The following is a 15,204-nucleotide window of genomic DNA, read 5'->3' on the forward strand; positions in this document are numbered from 1 at the left end:
AGATATCTTTCATTAAAGATCAAAAAAAAGAAAAGAAAAGAAAAAAGAAAAAAGCCTACAACACCTGGTATTCCCAGGCGGTCACCCATCCAAGTACTAACCAGGCTCGACGTTGCTTAACTTCCCAGATCGGACGAGATGGGGTGTTCTCAACGTGATATGGTCGTAGGCGTTAGTGCAGTTTAAAACAACGCTTTTATCTTGCTTTTTGAACAAAGCTTTAAAGCAAATTGAAGCAGTCGCCTTTCAAACGTAGCTGTCCAGGCTGGGATTCGATTAGGGTTTTTGCAAAATGGTCTCTTTTCATGACGTATAGTGCATAACTTTTTGTCCAAAGGGAAATAATATCGAGATATCTTTCATTGAAGATCAAAAGAAAAGAAAAGAAAAAAGCCTACAACACCTGGTATTCCCAGGCGGTCACCCATCCAAGTACTAACCAGGCTCGACGTTGCTTAACTTCCCAGATCGGACGAGATGGGGTGTTCTCAACGTGATATGGTCGTAGGCGTCAGTGCAATTTAAACTAACGCTTTTATCTTGCTTTTTGAACGAAGCTCTAAAGCAAATTGAAGCAATCTCGTTTGAAACGTAGCTGCCCAGGCTGGGATTCGATGCCAGGTTTTTCGCGAAATGGTCTCTTTTCATGACGTAAAATGAATAAATTTTTGTCCTAAATGTAATAGTATCGAGATATCTTTCATTAAAGATTAAAAGAAAAGAAAAGAAAAAAGCCTACAACACCTGGTATTCCCAGGCGGTCACCCATCCAAGTACTAACCAGGCTCGACGTTGCTTAACTTCCCAGATCGGACGAGATGGGGTGTTCTCAACGTGATATGGTCGTAGGCGTTAGTGCAGTTTAAAACAACGCTTTTATCTTGCTTTTTGAACGAAGCTCTACAGCAAATTAAAGCAGTCTCCTTTCAAACGTAGTTGTCCAGGCTGGGATTTGATGCCAGGTTTTTCGCGAAGTGGTCTCTTTTCATGACGTAAAGTGCATAACTTTTTGTCCAAAGGGAAATAATATCGAGATATCTTTCATTAAAGATCAAAAAAAAGAAAAGAAAAAAGAAAAGAAAAAAGAAAAGAAAAAAGCCTACAACACCTGGTATTCCCAGGCGGTCACCCATCCAAGTACTAACCAGGCTCGACGTTGCTTAACTTCCCAGATCGGACGAGATGGGGTGTTCTCAACGTGATATGGTCGTAGGCGTTAGTGCAGTTTAAAACAACGCTTTTATCTTGCTTTTTGAACAAAGCTTTAAAGCAAATTGAAGCAGTCGCCTTTCAAACGTAGTTGTCCAGGCTGGGATTCGATTAGGGTTTTTGCAAAGTGGTCTCTTTTCATGACGTAAAGTGCATAACTTTTTGTCCAAAGGGAAATATTATCGAGATATCTTTCATTAAAGATCAAAAGAAAAGAAAAGAAAAAAGCCTACAACACCTGGTATTCCCAGGCGGTCACCCATCCAAGTACTAACCAGGCTCGACGTTGCTTAACTTCCCAGATCGGACGAGATGGGGTGTTCTCAACGTGATATGGTCGTAGGCGTCAGTGCAATTTAAACTAACGCTTTTATCTTGCTTTTTGAACGAAGCTCTAAAGCAAATTGAAGCAATCTCGTTTGAAACGTAGCTGCCCAGGCTTGGATTCGATGCCAGGTTTTTTGCGAAATGGTCTCTTTTCATGACGTAAAATGAATAAATTTTTGTCCTAAATGTAATAGTATCGAGATATCTTTCATTAAAGATGAAAAACAGAAAAAAGCCTACAACACCTGGTATTCCCAGGCGGTCACCCATCCAAGTACTAACCAGGCTCGACGTTGCTTAACTTCCCAGATCGGACGAGATGGGGTGTTCTCAACGTGATATGGTCGTAGGCGTTAGTGCAGTTTAAAACAACGCTTTTATCTTGCTTTTTGAACGAAGCTCTACAGCAAATTAAAGCAGTCTCCTTTCAAACGTAGTTGTCCAGGCTGGGATTTGATGCCAGGTTTTTCGCGAAGTGGTCTCTTTTCATGACGTAAAGTGCATAACTTTTTGTCCAAAGGGAAATAATATCGAGATATCTTTCATTAAAGATCAAAAAAAAGAAAAGAAAAAAGAAAAGAAAAAAGCCTACAACACCTGGTATTCCCAGGCGGTCACCCATCCAAGTACTAACCAGGCTCGACGTTGCTTAACTTCCCAGATCGGACGAGATGGGGTGTTCTCAACGTGATATGGTCGTAGGCGTTAGTGCAGTTTAAAACAACGCTTTTATCTTGCTTTTTGAACAAAGCTTTAAAGCAAATTGAAGCAGTCGCCTTTCAAACGTAGTTGTCCAGGCTGGGATTCGATTAGGGTTTTTGCAAAATGGTCTCTTTTCATGACGTAAAGTGCATAACTTTTTGTCCAAAGGGAAATATTATCGAGATATCTTTCATTAAAGATCAAAAGAAAAGAAAAGAAAAAAGCCTACAACACCTGGTATTCCCAGGCGGTCACCCATCCAAGTACTAACCAGGCTCGACGTTGCTTAACTTCCCAGATCGGACGAGATGGGGTGTTCTCAACGTGATATGGTCGTAGGCGTCAGTGCAATTTAAACTAACGCTTTTATCTTGCTTTTTGAACGAAGCTCTAAAGCAAATTGAAGCAATCTCGTTTGAAACGTAGCTGCCCAGGCTTGGATTCGATGCCAGGTTTTTTGCGAAATGGTCTCTTTTCATGACGTAAAATGAATAAATTTTTGTCCTAAATGTAATAGTATCGAGATATCTTTCATTAAAGATGAAAAACAGAAAAGAAAAAAGCCTACAACACCTGGTATTCCCAGGCGGTCACCCATCCAAGTACTAACCAGGCTCGACGTTGCTTAACTTCCCAGATCGGACGAGATGGGGTGTTCTCAACGTGATATGGTCGTAGGCGTTAGTGCAGTTTAAAACAACGCTTTTATCTTGCTTTTTGAACGAAGCTCTACAGCAAATTAAAGCAGTCTCCTTTCAAACGTAGTTGTCCAGGCTGGGATTTGATGCCAGGTTTTTCGCGAAGTGGTCTCTTTTCATGACGTAAAGTGCATAACTTTTTGTCCAAAGGGAAATAATATCGAGATATCTTTCATTAAAGATCAAAAAAAAGAAAAGAAAAAAGAAAAGAAAAAAGAAAAGAAAAAAGCCTACAACACCTGGTATTCCCAGGCGGTCACCCATCCAAGTACTAACCAGGCTCGACGTTGCTTAACTTCCCAGATCGGACGAGATGGGGTGTTCTCAACGTGATATGGTCGTAGGCGTTAGTGCAGTTTAAAACAACGCTTTTATCTTGCTTTTTGAACAAAGCTTTAAAGCAAATTGAAGCAGTCGCCTTTCAAACGTAGTTGTCCAGGCTGGGATTCGATTAGGGTTTTTGCAAAGTGGTCTCTTTTCATGACGTAAAGTGCATAACTTTTTGTCCAAAGGGAAATATTATCGAGATATCTTTCATTAAAGATCAAAAGAAAAGAAAAGAAAAAAGCCTACAACACCTGGTATTCCCAGGCGGTCACCCATCCAAGTACTAACCAGGCTCGACGTTGCTTAACTTCCCAGATCGGACGAGATGGGGTGTTCTCAACGTGATATGGTCGTAGGCGTCAGTGCAATTTAAACTAACGCTTTTATCTTGCTTTTTGAACGAAGCTCTAAAGCAAATTGAAGCAATCTCGTTTGAAACGTAGCTGCCCAGGCTTGGATTCGATGCCAGGTTTTTTGCGAAATGGTCTCTTTTCATGACGTAAAATGAATAAATTTTTGTCCTAAATGTAATAGTATCGAGATATCTTTCATTAAAGATGAAAAACAGAAAAAAGCCTACAACACCTGGTATTCCCAGGCGGTCACCCATCCAAGTACTAACCAGGCTCGACGTTGCTTAACTTCCCAGATCGGACGAGATGGGGTGTTCTCAACGTGATATGGTCGTAGGCGTTAGTGCAGTTTAAAACAACGCTTTTATCTTGCTTTTTGAACGAAGCTCTACAGCAAATTAAAGCAGTCTCCTTTCAAACGTAGTTGTCCAGGCTGGGATTTGATGCCAGGTTTTTCGCGAAGTGGTCTCTTTTCATGACGTAAAGTGCATAACTTTTTGTCCAAAGGGAAATAATATCGAGATATCTTTCATTAAAGATCAAAAAAAAGAAAAGAAAAAAGAAAAGAAAAAAGCCTACAACACCTGGTATTCCCAGGCGGTCACCCATCCAAGTACTAACCAGGCTCGACGTTGCTTAACTTCCCAGATCGGACGAGATGGGGTGTTCTCAACGTGATATGGTCGTAGGCGTTAGTGCAGTTTAAAACAACGCTTTTATCTTGCTTTTTGAACAAAGCTTTAAAGCAAATTGAAGCAGTCGCCTTTCAAACGTAGTTGTCCAGGCTGGGATTCGATTAGGGTTTTTGCAAAATGGTCTCTTTTCATGACGTAAAGTGCATAACTTTTTGTCCAAAGGGAAATATTATCGAGATATCTTTCATTAAAGATCAAAAGAAAAGAAAAGAAAAAAGCCTACAACACCTGGTATTCCCAGGCGGTCACCCATCCAAGTACTAACCAGGCTCGACGTTGCTTAACTTCCCAGATCGGACGAGATGGGGTGTTCTCAACGTGATATGGTCGTAGGCGTCAGTGCAATTTAAACTAACGCTTTTATCTTGCTTTTTGAACGAAGCTCTAAAGCAAATTGAAGCAATCTCGTTTGAAACGTAGCTGCCCAGGCTTGGATTCGATGCCAGGTTTTTTGCGAAATGGTCTCTTTTCATGACGTAAAATGAATAAATTTTTGTCCTAAATGTAATAGTATCGAGATATCTTTCATTAAAGATGAAAAACAGAAAAGAAAAAAGCCTACAACACCTGGTATTCCCAGGCGGTCACCCATCCAAGTACTAACCAGGCTCGACGTTGCTTAACTTCCCAGATCGGACGAGATGGGGTGTTCTCAACGTGATATGGTCGTAGGCGTTAGTGCAGTTTAAAACAACGCTTTTATCTTGCTTTTTGAACGAAGCTCTACAGCAATTAAAGCAGTCTCCTTTCAAACGTAGTTGTCCAGGCTGGGATTTGATGCCAGGTTTTTCGCGAAGTGGTCTCTTTTCATGACGTAAAGTGCATAACTTTTTGTCCAAAGGGAAATAATATCGAGATATCTTTCATTAAAGATCAAAAAAAAGAAAAGAAAAAAGAAAAAAGCCTACAACACCTGGTATTCCCAGGCGGTCACCCATCCAAGTACTAACCAGGCTCGACGTTGCTTAACTTCCCAGATCGGACGAGATGGGGTGTTCTCAACGTGATATGGTCGTAGGCGTTAGTGCAGTTTAAAACAACGCTTTTATCTTGCTTTTTGAACAAAGCTTTAAAGCAAATTGAAGCAGTCGCCTTTCAAACGTAGTTGTCCAGGGTGGGATTCGATTAGGGTTTTTGCAAAATGGTCTCTTTTCATGACGTAAAGTGCATAACTTTTTGTCCAAAGGGAAATAATATCGAGATATCTTTCATTAAAGATCAAAAGAAAAGAAAAAAGCCCACAACACCTGGTATTCCCAGGCGGTCACCCATCCAAGTACTAACCAGGCTCGACGTTGCTTAACTTCCCAGATCGGACGAGATGGGGTGTTCTCAACGTGATATGGTCGTAGGCGTCAGTGCAATTTAAACTAACGCTTTTATCTTGCTTTTTGAACGAAGCTCGAAAGCAACTTGAAGCAATCTCGTTTGAAACGTAGCTGCCCAGGCTTGGATTCGATGCCAGGTTTTTTGCGAAATGGTCTCTTTTCATGACGTAAAATGAATAAATTTTTGTCCTAAATGTAATAGTATCGAGATATCTTTCATTAAAGATGAAAAACAGAAAAGAAAAAAGCCTACAACACCTGGTATTCCCAGGCGGTCACCCATCCAAGTACTAACCAGGCTCGACGTTGCTTAACTTCCCAGATCGGACGAGATGGGGTGTTCTCAACGTGATATGGTCGTAGGCGTCAGTGCAATTTAAACTAACGCTTTTATCTTGCTTTTTGAACGAAGCTCTAAAGCAAATTGAAGCAATCTCGTTTGAAACGTAGCTGCCCAGGCTGGGATTCGATGCCAGGTTTTTCGCGAAATGGTCTCTTTTCATGACGTAAAATGAATAAATTTTTGTCCTAAATGTAATAGTATCGAGATATCTTTCATTAAAGATTAAAAGAAAAGAAAAGAAAAAAGCCTACAACACCTGGTATTCCCAGGCGGTCACCCATCCAAGTACTAACCAGGCTCGACGTTGCTTAACTTCCCAGATCGGACGAGATGGGGTGTTCTCAACGTGATATGGTCGTAGGCGTTAGTGCAATTTAAACTAACGCTTTTATCTTGCTTTTTGAACGAAGCTCTAAAGCAAATTGAAGCAATCTCGTTTGAAACGTAGCTGCCCAGGCTTGGATTCGATGCCAGGTTTTTTGCGAAATGGTCTCTTTTCATGACGTAAAATGAATAAATTTTTGTCCTAAATGTAATAGTATCGAGATATCTTTCATTAAAGATCAAAAGAAAAGAAAAGAAAAAAGCCTACAACACCTGGTATTCCCAGGCGGTCACCCATCCAAGTACTAACCAGGCTCGACGTTGCTTAACTTCCCAGATCGGACGAGATGGGGTGTTCTCAACGTGATATGGTCGTAGGCGTCAGTGCAATTTAAACTAACGCTTTTATCTTGCTTTTTGAACGAAGCTCTAAAGCAAATTGAAGCAATCTCGTTTGAAACGTAGCTGCCCAGGCTGGGATTCGATGCCAGGTTTTTCGCGAAATGGTCTCTTTTCATGACGTAAAATGAATAAATTTTTGTCCTAAATGTAATAGTATCGAGATATCTTTCATTAAAGATTAAAAGAAAAGAAAAGAAAAAAGCCTACAACACCTGGTATTCCCAGGCGGTCACCCATCCAAGTACTAACCAGGCTCGACGTTGCTTAACTTCCCAGATCGGACGAGATGGGGTGTTCTCAACGTGATATGGTCGTAGGCGTCAGTGCAATTTAAACTAACGCTTTTATCTTGCTTTTTGAACGAAACTCCAAAGCAAATTGAAGCAATCTCGTTTGAAACGTAGCTGCCCAGGCTGGGATTCGATGCCAGGTTTTTCGCGAAATGGTCTCTTTTCATGACGTAAAATGAATAAATTTTTGTCCTAAATGTAATAGTATCGAGATATCTTTCATTAAAGATTAAAAGAAAAGAAAAGAAAAAAGCCTACAACACCTGGTATTCCCAGGCGGTCACCCATCCAAGTACTAACCTAGCTCGACGTTGCTTAACTTCCCAGATCGGACGAGATGGGGTGTTCTCAACGTGATATGGTCGTAGGCGTCAGTGCAATTTAAACTAACGCTTTTATCTTGCTTTTTGAACGAAGCTCTAAAGCAGGGCTTCCCGATTGGGGGTGCTCGCACCCCCAGGGGGTGCGAGTAGCTGTTTCTAGGGGTGCGAGAATCCACCGAGGAAAAAGAGCTATACTGTATATAGAGATGAATTTTTTTAACGATGGAGGTGGTGCTTATCTCTTAGACTTAGAGCATTCTATGTTGGCCTATACGGCACAATGCACAACAACAACAAGAAAATACCACCCGACAAGTAACAAAAAGGCTGTGGTCCGAACGTCACGTGATTGGTGGAGGGATAATGCAATAATATTGTGTCAGCAATTTGCTCATTGTTGGCAATTTCTTATCATACACATTGGGAAAGAACGCATTTTAAGCGAGAAGGAAGTTTTTCACGTTATAGACTGTGGATTGACTTACGAAAAGGAAAGTGTCAGCTACTGGTTGAACGGATAATTTCGTAAAGGCAGGAGAAAGGTCCTAGATCTTGATTAACGTCATTGTGTTCTCAGTTTGTGTTATTTCATTATTTATCTGATTTTGCATTTTGTGCTGTGGCGTAGCCAAGGGGGGGGAGGTTGGAGGTTACAACCCCTCTTTTGGCACGCGTGTGACGTCACGATATTGAAAATGATGATTCCAGTCTCTTTATGCTTGAAATTGATGCTTTGAGTCTAAAAGAAAATTGCCTAATTTTAAACAAAACTGCATTAAAAGAGCGAGTTTTGCCAATACCAAACATTCAAACATCTCAGCCAGGAATTAGCAACAAGAAAACATAGAGACTTTAGCTTTATTTCCGAAAAATGCCGAAGAAAACATGGTCTTATCCTTTTGCTATGCCACCTGATAGCACCATTTTACAGGAATATTCATACCCACGTTTTTGTTTAAAATGCTCTCAGAATGCACCAAATTCAAAGTACGTTTTCAAAATTTTCTGGGGGATTCCCCCCAGCCCCCCCCGCCGCTGGGTGCCGTCTTACACGAACACGCCGTCGGGCTTCGCCCCCCGGTCTTCAAAAAACCCCCTCTCAAAATTCCTGGCTACGCTGCTGATTTTGTGTGATCGTGTTGTTGAAGGCTGTCCTTTTTCCTATTTATTAGCCATATAAAGGACGGTGAGCTCCTTTTCTGCGTGGTCTTCGTACATATTTTGAATTATTTCTCAGAAACACTCCACTTCAAAACAGGGGGTGTGAGATTGGCTTCATCAATCCCATGGGGTGCGGGGTGATAAACGAATCGGGAAGCCCTGCTCTAAAGCAAATTGAAGCAATCTCGTTTGAAACGTAGCTGCCCAGGCTGGGATTCGATGCCAGGTTTTTCGCGAAATGGTCTCTTTTCATGACGTAAAATGAATGAATTTTTGTCCTAAATGTAATAGTATCGAGATATCTTTCATTAAAGATCAAAAGAAAAGAAAAGAAAAAAGCCTAAAACACCTGGTATTCCCAGGCGGTCACCCATCCAAGTACTAACCAGGCTCGACGTTGCTTAACTTCCCAGATCGGACGAGATGGGGTGTTCTCAACGTGATATGGTCGTAGGCGTTAGTGCAGTTTAAAACAACGCTTTTATCTTGCTTTTTGAACGAAGCTCTACAGCAAATTAAAGCAATCTCGTTTGAAACGTAGCTGCCCAGGCTGGGATTTGATGCCAGGTTTTTCGCGAAGTGGTCTCTTTTCATGACGTAAAGTGCATAACTTTTTGTCCAAAGGGAAATAATATCGAGATATCTTTCATTAAAGATCAAAAAAAAGAAAAGAAAAAAGAAAAAAGCCTACAACACCTGGTATTCCCAGGCGGTCACCCATCCAAGTACTAACCAGGCTCGACGTTGCTTAACTTCCCAGATCGGACGAGATGGGGTGTTCTCAACGTGATATGGTCGTAGGCGTTAGTGCAGTTTAAAACAACGCTTTTATCTTGCTTTTTGAACAAAGCTTTAAAGCAAATTGAAGCAGTCGCCTTTCAAACGTAGTTGTCCAGGCTGGGATTCGATTAGGGTTTTTGCAAAATGGTCTCTTTTCATGACGTAAAGTGCATAACTTTTTGTCCAAAGGGAAATAATATCGAGATATCTTTCATTAAAGATCAAAAGAAAAGAAAAGAAAAAAGCCTACAACACCTGGTATTCCCAGGCGGTCACCCATCCAAGTACTAACCAGGCTCGACGTTGCTTAACTTCCCAGATCGGACGAGATGGGGTGTTCTCAACGTGATATGGTCGTAGGCGTCAGTGCAATTTAAACTAACGCTTTTATCTTGCTTTTTGAACGAAGCTCTAAAGCAAATTGAAGCAATCTCGTTTGAAACGTAGCTGCCCAGGCTGGGATTCGATGCCAGGTTTTTCGCGAAATGGTCTCTTTTCATGACGTAAAATGAATGAATTTTTGTCCTAAATGTAATAGTATCGAGATATCTTTCATTAAAGATCAAAAGAAAAGAAAAGAAAAGAAAAAAGCCTACAACACCTGGTATTCCCAGGCGGTCACCCATCCAAGTACTAACCAGGCTCGACGTTGCTTAACTTCCCAGATCGGACGAGATGGGGTGTTCTCAACGTGATATGGTCGTAGGCGTCAGTGCAATTTAAACTAACGCTTTTATCTTGCTTTTTGAACGAAGCTCTAAAGCAACTTGAAGCAATCTCGTTTGAAACGTAGCTGCCCAGGCTTGGATTCGATGCCAGGTTTTTTGCGAAATGGTCTCTTTTCATGACGTAAAATGAATAAATTTTTGTCCTAAATGTAATAGTATCGAGATATCTTTCATTAAAGATGAAAAACAGAAAAGAAAAAAGCCTACAACACCTGGTATTCCCAGGCGGTCACCCATCCAAGTACTAACCAGGCTCGACGTTGCTTAACTTCCCAGATCGGACGAGATGGGGTGTTCTCAACGTGATATGGTCGTAGGCGTCAGTGCAATTTAAACTAACGCTTTTATCTTGCTTTTTGAACGAAGCTCTAAAGCAAATTGAAGCAATCTCGTTTGAAACGTAGCTGCCCAGGCTGGGATTCGATGCCAGGTTTTTCGCGAAATGGTCTCTTTTCATGACGTAAAATGAATAAATTTGTGTCCTAAATGTAATAGTATCGAGATATCTTTCATTAAAGATTAAAAGAAAAGAAAAGAAAAAAGCCTACAACACCTGGTATTCCCAGGCGGTCACCCATCCAAGTACTAACCAGGCTCGACGTTGCTTAACTTCCCAGATCGGACGAGATGGGGTGTTCTCAACGTGATATGGTCGTAGGCGTTAGTGCAGTTTAAAACAACGCTTTTATCTTGCTTTTTGAACAAAGCTTTAAAGCAAATTGAAGCAGTCTCCTTTCAAACGTAGCTGTCCAGGCTGGGATTCGATTAGGGTTTTTCGCAAAATGGTCTCTTTTCATGACGTAAAGTGCATAACTTTTTGTCCAAAGGGAAATAATATCGAGATATCTTTCATTAAAGATCAAAAGAAAAGAAAAGAAAAAAGCCTACAACACCTGGTATTCCCAGGCGGTCACCCATCCAAGTACTAACCAGGCTCGACGTTGCTTAACTTCCCAGATCGGACGAGATGGGGTGTTCTCAACGTGATATGGTCGTAGGCGTTAGTGCAGTTTAAAACAACGCTTTTATCTTGCTTTTTGAACAAAGCTCTAAAGCAAATTGAAGCAATCTCGTTTGAAACGTAGCTGCCCAGGCTTGGATTCGATGCCAGGTTTTTCGCGAAATGGTCTCTTTTCATGACGTAAAATGAATAAATTTTTGTCCTAAATGTAATAGTATCGAGATATCTTTCATTAAAGATTAAAAGAAAAGAAAAAAGCCTACAACACCTGGTATTCCCAGGCGGTCACCCATCCAAGTACTAACCAGGCTCGACGTTGCTTAACTTCCCAGATCGGACGAGATGGGGTGTTCTCAACGTGATATGGTCGTAGGCGTCAGTGCAATTTAAACTAACGCTTTTATCTTGCTTTTTGAACGAAGCTCTAAAGCAAATTGAAGCAATCTCGTTTGAAACGTAGCTGCCCAGGCTGGGATTCGATGCCAGGTTTTTCGCGCAATGGTCTCTTTTCATGACGTAAAATGAATAAATTTTTGTCCTAAATGTAACAGTATCGAGATGTCTTTCATTAAAGATGAAAAACAGAAAAGAAAAAAGCCTACAACACCTGGTATTCCCAGGCGGTCACCCATCCAAGTACTAACCAGGCTCGACGTTGCTTAACTTCCCAGATCGGACGAGATGGGGTGTTCTCAACGTGATATGGTCGTAGGCGTCAGTGCAATTTAAACTAACGCTTTTATCTTGCTTTTTGAACGAAGCTCTAAAGCAAATTGAAGCAATCTCGTTTGAAACGTAGCTGCCCAAGCTGGGCTTCGATGCCAGGTTTTTCGCGAAATTGTGTCTTTTCATGACGTAAAATGAATAAATTTTTGTCCTAAATGTAACAGTATCGAGATATCTTTCATTAAAGATTAAAAGAAAAGAAAAGAAAAAAGCCTACAACACCTGGTATTCCCAGGCGGTCACCCATCCAAGTACTAACCAGGCTCGACGTTGCTTAACTTCCCAGATCGGACGAGATGGGGTGTTCTCAACGTGATATGGTCGTAGGCGTTAGTGCAGTTTAAAACAACGCTTTTATCTTGCTTTTTGAACAAAGCTTTAAAGCAAATTGAAGCAGTCTCCTTTCAAACGTAGCTGTCCAGGCTGGGATTCGATTAGAGTTTTTCGCAAAATGGTCTCTTTTCATGACGTAAAGTGCATAACTTTTTGTCCAAAGGGAAATAATATCGAGATATCTTTCATTAAAGATCAAAAGAAAAGAAAAGAAAAGAAAAGAAAAAAGCCTACAACACCTGGTATTCCCAGGCGGTCACCCATCCAAGTACTAACCAGGCTCGACGTTGCTTAACTTCCCAGATCGGACGAGATGGGGTGTTCTCAACGTGATATGGTCGTAGGCGTCAGTGCAATTTAAACTAACGCTTTTATCTTGCTTTTTGAACGAAGCTCTAAAGCAAATTGAAGCAATCTCGTTTGAAACGTAGCTGCCCAGGCTGGGATTCGATGCCAGGTTTTTCGCAAAATGGTCTCTTTTCATGACGTAAAATGAATAAACTTTTGTCCTAACTGTAATAGTATCGAGATATCTTTCATTAAAGATGAAAAACAGAAAAAAGCCTACAACACCTGGTATTCCCAGGCGGTCACCCATCCAAGTACTAACCAGGCTCGACGTTGCTTAACTTCCCAGATCGGACGAGATGGGGTGTTCTCAACGTGATATGGTCGTAGGCGTCAGTGCAATTTAAACTAACGCTTTTATCTTGCTTTTTGAACGAAGCTCTAAAGCAAATTGAAGCAATCTCGTTTGAAACGTAGCTGCCCAGGCTGGGATTCGATGCCATGTTTTTTGCGAAATGGTCTCTTTTCATGACGTAAAATGAATAAATTTTTGTCCTAAATGTAATAGTATCGAGATATCTTTCATTAAAGATGAAAAACAGAAAAAGCCTACAACACCTGGTATTCCCAGGCGGTCACCCATCCAAGTACTAACCAGGCTCGACGTTGCTTAACTTCCCGGATCGGACGAGATGGGGTGTTCTCAACGTGATATGGTCGTAGGCGTCAGTGCAATTTAAACTAACGCTTTTATCTTGTTTTTTGAACGAAGCTCTAAAGCAAATTGAAGCAATCTCGTTTGAAACGTAGCTGTCCAGGCTGGGATTCGATGCCATGTTTTTTGCGAAATGGTCTCTTTTCATGACGTAAAATGAATAAATTTTGTCCTAAATGTAATAGTATCGAGATATCTTTCATTAAAGATGAAAAACAGAAAAGAAAAAAGCCTACAACACCTGGTATTCCCAGGCGGTCACCCATCCAAGTACTAACCAGGCTCGACGTTGCTTAACTTCCCAGATCGGACGAGATGGGGTGTTCTCAACGTGATATGGTCGTAGGCGTCAGTGCAATTTAAACTAACGCTTTTATCTTGTTTTTTGAACGAAGCTCTAAAGCAAATTGAAGCAATCTCGTTTGAAACGTAGCTGCCCAGGCTGGGATTCGATGCCATGTTTTTTGCGAAATGGTCTCTTTTCATGACGTAAAATGAATAAATTTTTGTCCTAAATGTAATAGTATCGAGATATCTTTCATTAAAGATGAAAAACAGAAAAGAAAAAAGCCTACAACACCTGGTATTCCCAGGCGGTCACCCATCCAAGTACTAACCAGGCTCGACGTTGCTTAACTTCCCAGATCGGACGAGATGGGGTGTTCTCAACGTGATATGGTCGTAGGCGTCAGTGCAATTTAAACTAACGCTTTTATCTTGTTTTTTGAACGAAGCTCTAAAGCAAATTGAAGCAATCTCGTTTGAAACGTAGCTGCCCAGGCTGGGATTCGATGCCATGTTTTTTGCGAAATGGTCTCTTTTCATGACGTAAAATGAATAAATTTTTGTCCTAAATGTAATAGTATCGAGATATCTTTCATTAAAGATGAAAAACAGAAAAGAAAAAAGCCTACAACACCTGGTATTCCCAGGCGGTCACCCATCCAAGTACTAACCAGGCTCGACGTTGCTTAACTTCCCAGATCGGACGAGATGGGGTGTTCTCAACGTGATATGGTCGTAGGCGTCAGTGCAATTTAAACTAACGCTTTTATCTTGCTTTTTGAACGAAGCTCGAAAGCAAATTGAAGCAATCTCGTTTGAAACGTAGCTGCCCAGGCTGGGATTCGATGCCAGGTTTTTCGCGAAATGGTCTCTTTTCATGACGTAAAATGAATAATTTTTTGTCCTAAATGTAATAGTATCGAGATGTCTTTCATTAAAGATGAAAAGAAAAGAAAAAAGCCTACAACACCTGGTATTCCCAGGCGGTCACCCATCCAAGTACTAACCAGGCTCGACGTTGCTTAACTTCCCAGATCGGACGAGATGGGGTGTTCTCAACGTGATATGGTCGTAGGCGTCAGTGCAATTTAAACTAACGCTTTTATCTTGCTTTTTGAACGAAGCTCGAAAGCAAATTGAAGCAATCTCGTTTGAAACGTAGCTGCCCAGGCTGGGATTCGATGCCAGGTTTTTCGCGAAATGGTCTCTTTTCATGACGTAAAATGAATAAATTTTTGTCCTAAATGTAATAGTATCGAGATATCTTTCATTAAAGATTAAAAGAAAAGAAAAGAAAAAAGCCTACAACACCTGGTATTCCCAGGCGGTCACCCATCCAAGTACTAACCAGGCTCGACGTTGCTTAACTTCCCAGATCGGACGAGATGGGGTGTTCTCAACGTGATATGGTCGTAGGCGTTAGTGCAGTTTAAAACAACGCTTTTATCTTGCTTTTTGAACAAAGCTTTAAAGCAAATTGAAGCAGTCTCCTTTCAAACGTAGCTGTCCAGGCTGGGATTCGATTAGGGTTTTTCGCAAAATGGTCTCTTTTCATGACGTAAAGTGCATAACTTTTTGTCCAAAGGGAAATAATATCGAGATATCTTTCATTAAAGATCAAAAGAAAGAAAAGAAAAGAAAAAAGCCTACAACACCTGGTATTCCCAGGCGGTCACCCATCCAAGTACTAACCAGGCTCGACGTTGCTTAACTTCCCAGATCGGACGAGATGGGGTGTTCTCAACGTGATATGGTCGTAGGCGTCAGTGCAATTTAAACTAACGCTTTTATCTTGCTTTTTGAACGAAGCTCTAAAGCAAATTGAAGCAATCTCGTTTGAAACGTAGCTGCCCAGGCTGGGATTCGATGCCAGGTTTTTCGCAAAATGGTCTCTTTTCATGACGTA

The 15,204-nt window shown here is 41.1% G+C and overlaps 41 non-coding genes across 41 annotated transcripts; all 41 read right to left on the minus strand.

The window, feature by feature from the left end:
• Window positions 1-52: 52 nt before the first annotated feature.
• LOC145773174 (5S ribosomal RNA) lies at window positions 53-171 on the minus strand. The gene has a single exon (XR_014289576.1). It is a non-coding gene; the product is annotated as a 5S ribosomal RNA (ribosomal RNA).
• A 220-nt stretch (window positions 172-391) lies between these two features.
• Window positions 392-510, minus strand: LOC145773176 (5S ribosomal RNA). Its single transcript, XR_014289578.1, has one exon. It is a non-coding gene; the product is annotated as a 5S ribosomal RNA (ribosomal RNA).
• Window positions 511-732: 222 nt separating this feature from the next.
• Window positions 733-851, minus strand: LOC145773177 (5S ribosomal RNA). Its single transcript, XR_014289579.1, has one exon. It is a non-coding gene; the product is annotated as a 5S ribosomal RNA (ribosomal RNA).
• A 245-nt stretch (window positions 852-1,096) lies between these two features.
• LOC145773178 (5S ribosomal RNA) lies at window positions 1,097-1,215 on the minus strand. Its single transcript, XR_014289580.1, has one exon. It is a non-coding gene; the product is annotated as a 5S ribosomal RNA (ribosomal RNA).
• A 220-nt stretch (window positions 1,216-1,435) lies between these two features.
• On the minus strand, window positions 1,436-1,554 carry LOC145773179 (5S ribosomal RNA). Its single transcript, XR_014289581.1, has one exon. It is a non-coding gene; the product is annotated as a 5S ribosomal RNA (ribosomal RNA).
• A 215-nt stretch (window positions 1,555-1,769) lies between these two features.
• LOC145773180 (5S ribosomal RNA) lies at window positions 1,770-1,888 on the minus strand. Its single transcript, XR_014289582.1, has one exon. It is a non-coding gene; the product is annotated as a 5S ribosomal RNA (ribosomal RNA).
• A 233-nt stretch (window positions 1,889-2,121) lies between these two features.
• Window positions 2,122-2,240, minus strand: LOC145773181 (5S ribosomal RNA). Its single transcript, XR_014289583.1, has one exon. It is a non-coding gene; the product is annotated as a 5S ribosomal RNA (ribosomal RNA).
• A 220-nt stretch (window positions 2,241-2,460) lies between these two features.
• On the minus strand, window positions 2,461-2,579 carry LOC145773182 (5S ribosomal RNA). Its single transcript, XR_014289584.1, has one exon. It is a non-coding gene; the product is annotated as a 5S ribosomal RNA (ribosomal RNA).
• Window positions 2,580-2,799: 220 nt separating this feature from the next.
• LOC145773183 (5S ribosomal RNA) lies at window positions 2,800-2,918 on the minus strand. The gene has a single exon (XR_014289585.1). It is a non-coding gene; the product is annotated as a 5S ribosomal RNA (ribosomal RNA).
• Window positions 2,919-3,163: 245 nt separating this feature from the next.
• LOC145773184 (5S ribosomal RNA) lies at window positions 3,164-3,282 on the minus strand. The gene has a single exon (XR_014289586.1). It is a non-coding gene; the product is annotated as a 5S ribosomal RNA (ribosomal RNA).
• A 220-nt stretch (window positions 3,283-3,502) lies between these two features.
• Window positions 3,503-3,621, minus strand: LOC145773186 (5S ribosomal RNA). Its single transcript, XR_014289587.1, has one exon. It is a non-coding gene; the product is annotated as a 5S ribosomal RNA (ribosomal RNA).
• A 215-nt stretch (window positions 3,622-3,836) lies between these two features.
• Window positions 3,837-3,955, minus strand: LOC145773188 (5S ribosomal RNA). Its single transcript, XR_014289589.1, has one exon. It is a non-coding gene; the product is annotated as a 5S ribosomal RNA (ribosomal RNA).
• A 233-nt stretch (window positions 3,956-4,188) lies between these two features.
• LOC145773189 (5S ribosomal RNA) lies at window positions 4,189-4,307 on the minus strand. Its single transcript, XR_014289590.1, has one exon. It is a non-coding gene; the product is annotated as a 5S ribosomal RNA (ribosomal RNA).
• Window positions 4,308-4,527: 220 nt separating this feature from the next.
• Window positions 4,528-4,646, minus strand: LOC145773190 (5S ribosomal RNA). The gene has a single exon (XR_014289591.1). It is a non-coding gene; the product is annotated as a 5S ribosomal RNA (ribosomal RNA).
• Window positions 4,647-4,866: 220 nt separating this feature from the next.
• On the minus strand, window positions 4,867-4,985 carry LOC145773191 (5S ribosomal RNA). The gene has a single exon (XR_014289592.1). It is a non-coding gene; the product is annotated as a 5S ribosomal RNA (ribosomal RNA).
• Window positions 4,986-5,212: 227 nt separating this feature from the next.
• On the minus strand, window positions 5,213-5,331 carry LOC145773192 (5S ribosomal RNA). Its single transcript, XR_014289593.1, has one exon. It is a non-coding gene; the product is annotated as a 5S ribosomal RNA (ribosomal RNA).
• Window positions 5,332-5,546: 215 nt separating this feature from the next.
• On the minus strand, window positions 5,547-5,665 carry LOC145773322 (5S ribosomal RNA). Its single transcript, XR_014289716.1, has one exon. It is a non-coding gene; the product is annotated as a 5S ribosomal RNA (ribosomal RNA).
• Window positions 5,666-5,885: 220 nt separating this feature from the next.
• On the minus strand, window positions 5,886-6,004 carry LOC145773194 (5S ribosomal RNA). The gene has a single exon (XR_014289595.1). It is a non-coding gene; the product is annotated as a 5S ribosomal RNA (ribosomal RNA).
• Window positions 6,005-6,226: 222 nt separating this feature from the next.
• LOC145773195 (5S ribosomal RNA) lies at window positions 6,227-6,345 on the minus strand. Its single transcript, XR_014289596.1, has one exon. It is a non-coding gene; the product is annotated as a 5S ribosomal RNA (ribosomal RNA).
• A 222-nt stretch (window positions 6,346-6,567) lies between these two features.
• LOC145773197 (5S ribosomal RNA) lies at window positions 6,568-6,686 on the minus strand. Its single transcript, XR_014289597.1, has one exon. It is a non-coding gene; the product is annotated as a 5S ribosomal RNA (ribosomal RNA).
• A 222-nt stretch (window positions 6,687-6,908) lies between these two features.
• Window positions 6,909-7,027, minus strand: LOC145773198 (5S ribosomal RNA). Its single transcript, XR_014289598.1, has one exon. It is a non-coding gene; the product is annotated as a 5S ribosomal RNA (ribosomal RNA).
• A 222-nt stretch (window positions 7,028-7,249) lies between these two features.
• On the minus strand, window positions 7,250-7,368 carry LOC145773319 (5S ribosomal RNA). The gene has a single exon (XR_014289713.1). It is a non-coding gene; the product is annotated as a 5S ribosomal RNA (ribosomal RNA).
• A 1,451-nt stretch (window positions 7,369-8,819) lies between these two features.
• On the minus strand, window positions 8,820-8,938 carry LOC145773381 (5S ribosomal RNA). Its single transcript, XR_014289771.1, has one exon. It is a non-coding gene; the product is annotated as a 5S ribosomal RNA (ribosomal RNA).
• Window positions 8,939-9,166: 228 nt separating this feature from the next.
• Window positions 9,167-9,285, minus strand: LOC145773199 (5S ribosomal RNA). The gene has a single exon (XR_014289599.1). It is a non-coding gene; the product is annotated as a 5S ribosomal RNA (ribosomal RNA).
• Window positions 9,286-9,505: 220 nt separating this feature from the next.
• LOC145773201 (5S ribosomal RNA) lies at window positions 9,506-9,624 on the minus strand. Its single transcript, XR_014289601.1, has one exon. It is a non-coding gene; the product is annotated as a 5S ribosomal RNA (ribosomal RNA).
• Window positions 9,625-9,851: 227 nt separating this feature from the next.
• LOC145773202 (5S ribosomal RNA) lies at window positions 9,852-9,970 on the minus strand. Its single transcript, XR_014289602.1, has one exon. It is a non-coding gene; the product is annotated as a 5S ribosomal RNA (ribosomal RNA).
• Window positions 9,971-10,190: 220 nt separating this feature from the next.
• On the minus strand, window positions 10,191-10,309 carry LOC145773203 (5S ribosomal RNA). Its single transcript, XR_014289603.1, has one exon. It is a non-coding gene; the product is annotated as a 5S ribosomal RNA (ribosomal RNA).
• Window positions 10,310-10,531: 222 nt separating this feature from the next.
• On the minus strand, window positions 10,532-10,650 carry LOC145773204 (5S ribosomal RNA). Its single transcript, XR_014289604.1, has one exon. It is a non-coding gene; the product is annotated as a 5S ribosomal RNA (ribosomal RNA).
• A 221-nt stretch (window positions 10,651-10,871) lies between these two features.
• Window positions 10,872-10,990, minus strand: LOC145773205 (5S ribosomal RNA). Its single transcript, XR_014289605.1, has one exon. It is a non-coding gene; the product is annotated as a 5S ribosomal RNA (ribosomal RNA).
• A 217-nt stretch (window positions 10,991-11,207) lies between these two features.
• LOC145773206 (5S ribosomal RNA) lies at window positions 11,208-11,326 on the minus strand. The gene has a single exon (XR_014289606.1). It is a non-coding gene; the product is annotated as a 5S ribosomal RNA (ribosomal RNA).
• Window positions 11,327-11,546: 220 nt separating this feature from the next.
• LOC145773207 (5S ribosomal RNA) lies at window positions 11,547-11,665 on the minus strand. Its single transcript, XR_014289607.1, has one exon. It is a non-coding gene; the product is annotated as a 5S ribosomal RNA (ribosomal RNA).
• Window positions 11,666-11,887: 222 nt separating this feature from the next.
• Window positions 11,888-12,006, minus strand: LOC145773208 (5S ribosomal RNA). The gene has a single exon (XR_014289608.1). It is a non-coding gene; the product is annotated as a 5S ribosomal RNA (ribosomal RNA).
• Window positions 12,007-12,237: 231 nt separating this feature from the next.
• Window positions 12,238-12,356, minus strand: LOC145773209 (5S ribosomal RNA). The gene has a single exon (XR_014289609.1). It is a non-coding gene; the product is annotated as a 5S ribosomal RNA (ribosomal RNA).
• A 215-nt stretch (window positions 12,357-12,571) lies between these two features.
• LOC145773210 (5S ribosomal RNA) lies at window positions 12,572-12,690 on the minus strand. The gene has a single exon (XR_014289610.1). It is a non-coding gene; the product is annotated as a 5S ribosomal RNA (ribosomal RNA).
• A 214-nt stretch (window positions 12,691-12,904) lies between these two features.
• Window positions 12,905-13,023, minus strand: LOC145773380 (5S ribosomal RNA). Its single transcript, XR_014289770.1, has one exon. It is a non-coding gene; the product is annotated as a 5S ribosomal RNA (ribosomal RNA).
• Window positions 13,024-13,242: 219 nt separating this feature from the next.
• On the minus strand, window positions 13,243-13,361 carry LOC145773212 (5S ribosomal RNA). Its single transcript, XR_014289612.1, has one exon. It is a non-coding gene; the product is annotated as a 5S ribosomal RNA (ribosomal RNA).
• Window positions 13,362-13,581: 220 nt separating this feature from the next.
• Window positions 13,582-13,700, minus strand: LOC145773213 (5S ribosomal RNA). The gene has a single exon (XR_014289613.1). It is a non-coding gene; the product is annotated as a 5S ribosomal RNA (ribosomal RNA).
• Window positions 13,701-13,920: 220 nt separating this feature from the next.
• Window positions 13,921-14,039, minus strand: LOC145773214 (5S ribosomal RNA). Its single transcript, XR_014289614.1, has one exon. It is a non-coding gene; the product is annotated as a 5S ribosomal RNA (ribosomal RNA).
• Window positions 14,040-14,256: 217 nt separating this feature from the next.
• LOC145773215 (5S ribosomal RNA) lies at window positions 14,257-14,375 on the minus strand. The gene has a single exon (XR_014289615.1). It is a non-coding gene; the product is annotated as a 5S ribosomal RNA (ribosomal RNA).
• A 222-nt stretch (window positions 14,376-14,597) lies between these two features.
• LOC145773216 (5S ribosomal RNA) lies at window positions 14,598-14,716 on the minus strand. The gene has a single exon (XR_014289616.1). It is a non-coding gene; the product is annotated as a 5S ribosomal RNA (ribosomal RNA).
• Window positions 14,717-14,941: 225 nt separating this feature from the next.
• On the minus strand, window positions 14,942-15,060 carry LOC145773217 (5S ribosomal RNA). Its single transcript, XR_014289617.1, has one exon. It is a non-coding gene; the product is annotated as a 5S ribosomal RNA (ribosomal RNA).
• Window positions 15,061-15,204: the final 144 nt, after the last annotated feature.

Source organism: Aplidium turbinatum, chromosome 6 (genome assembly GCF_918807975.1).
Source record: "Aplidium turbinatum chromosome 6, kaAplTurb1.1, whole genome shotgun sequence".
Lineage (NCBI taxonomy): Eukaryota > Metazoa > Chordata > Ascidiacea > Aplousobranchia > Polyclinidae > Aplidium > Aplidium turbinatum.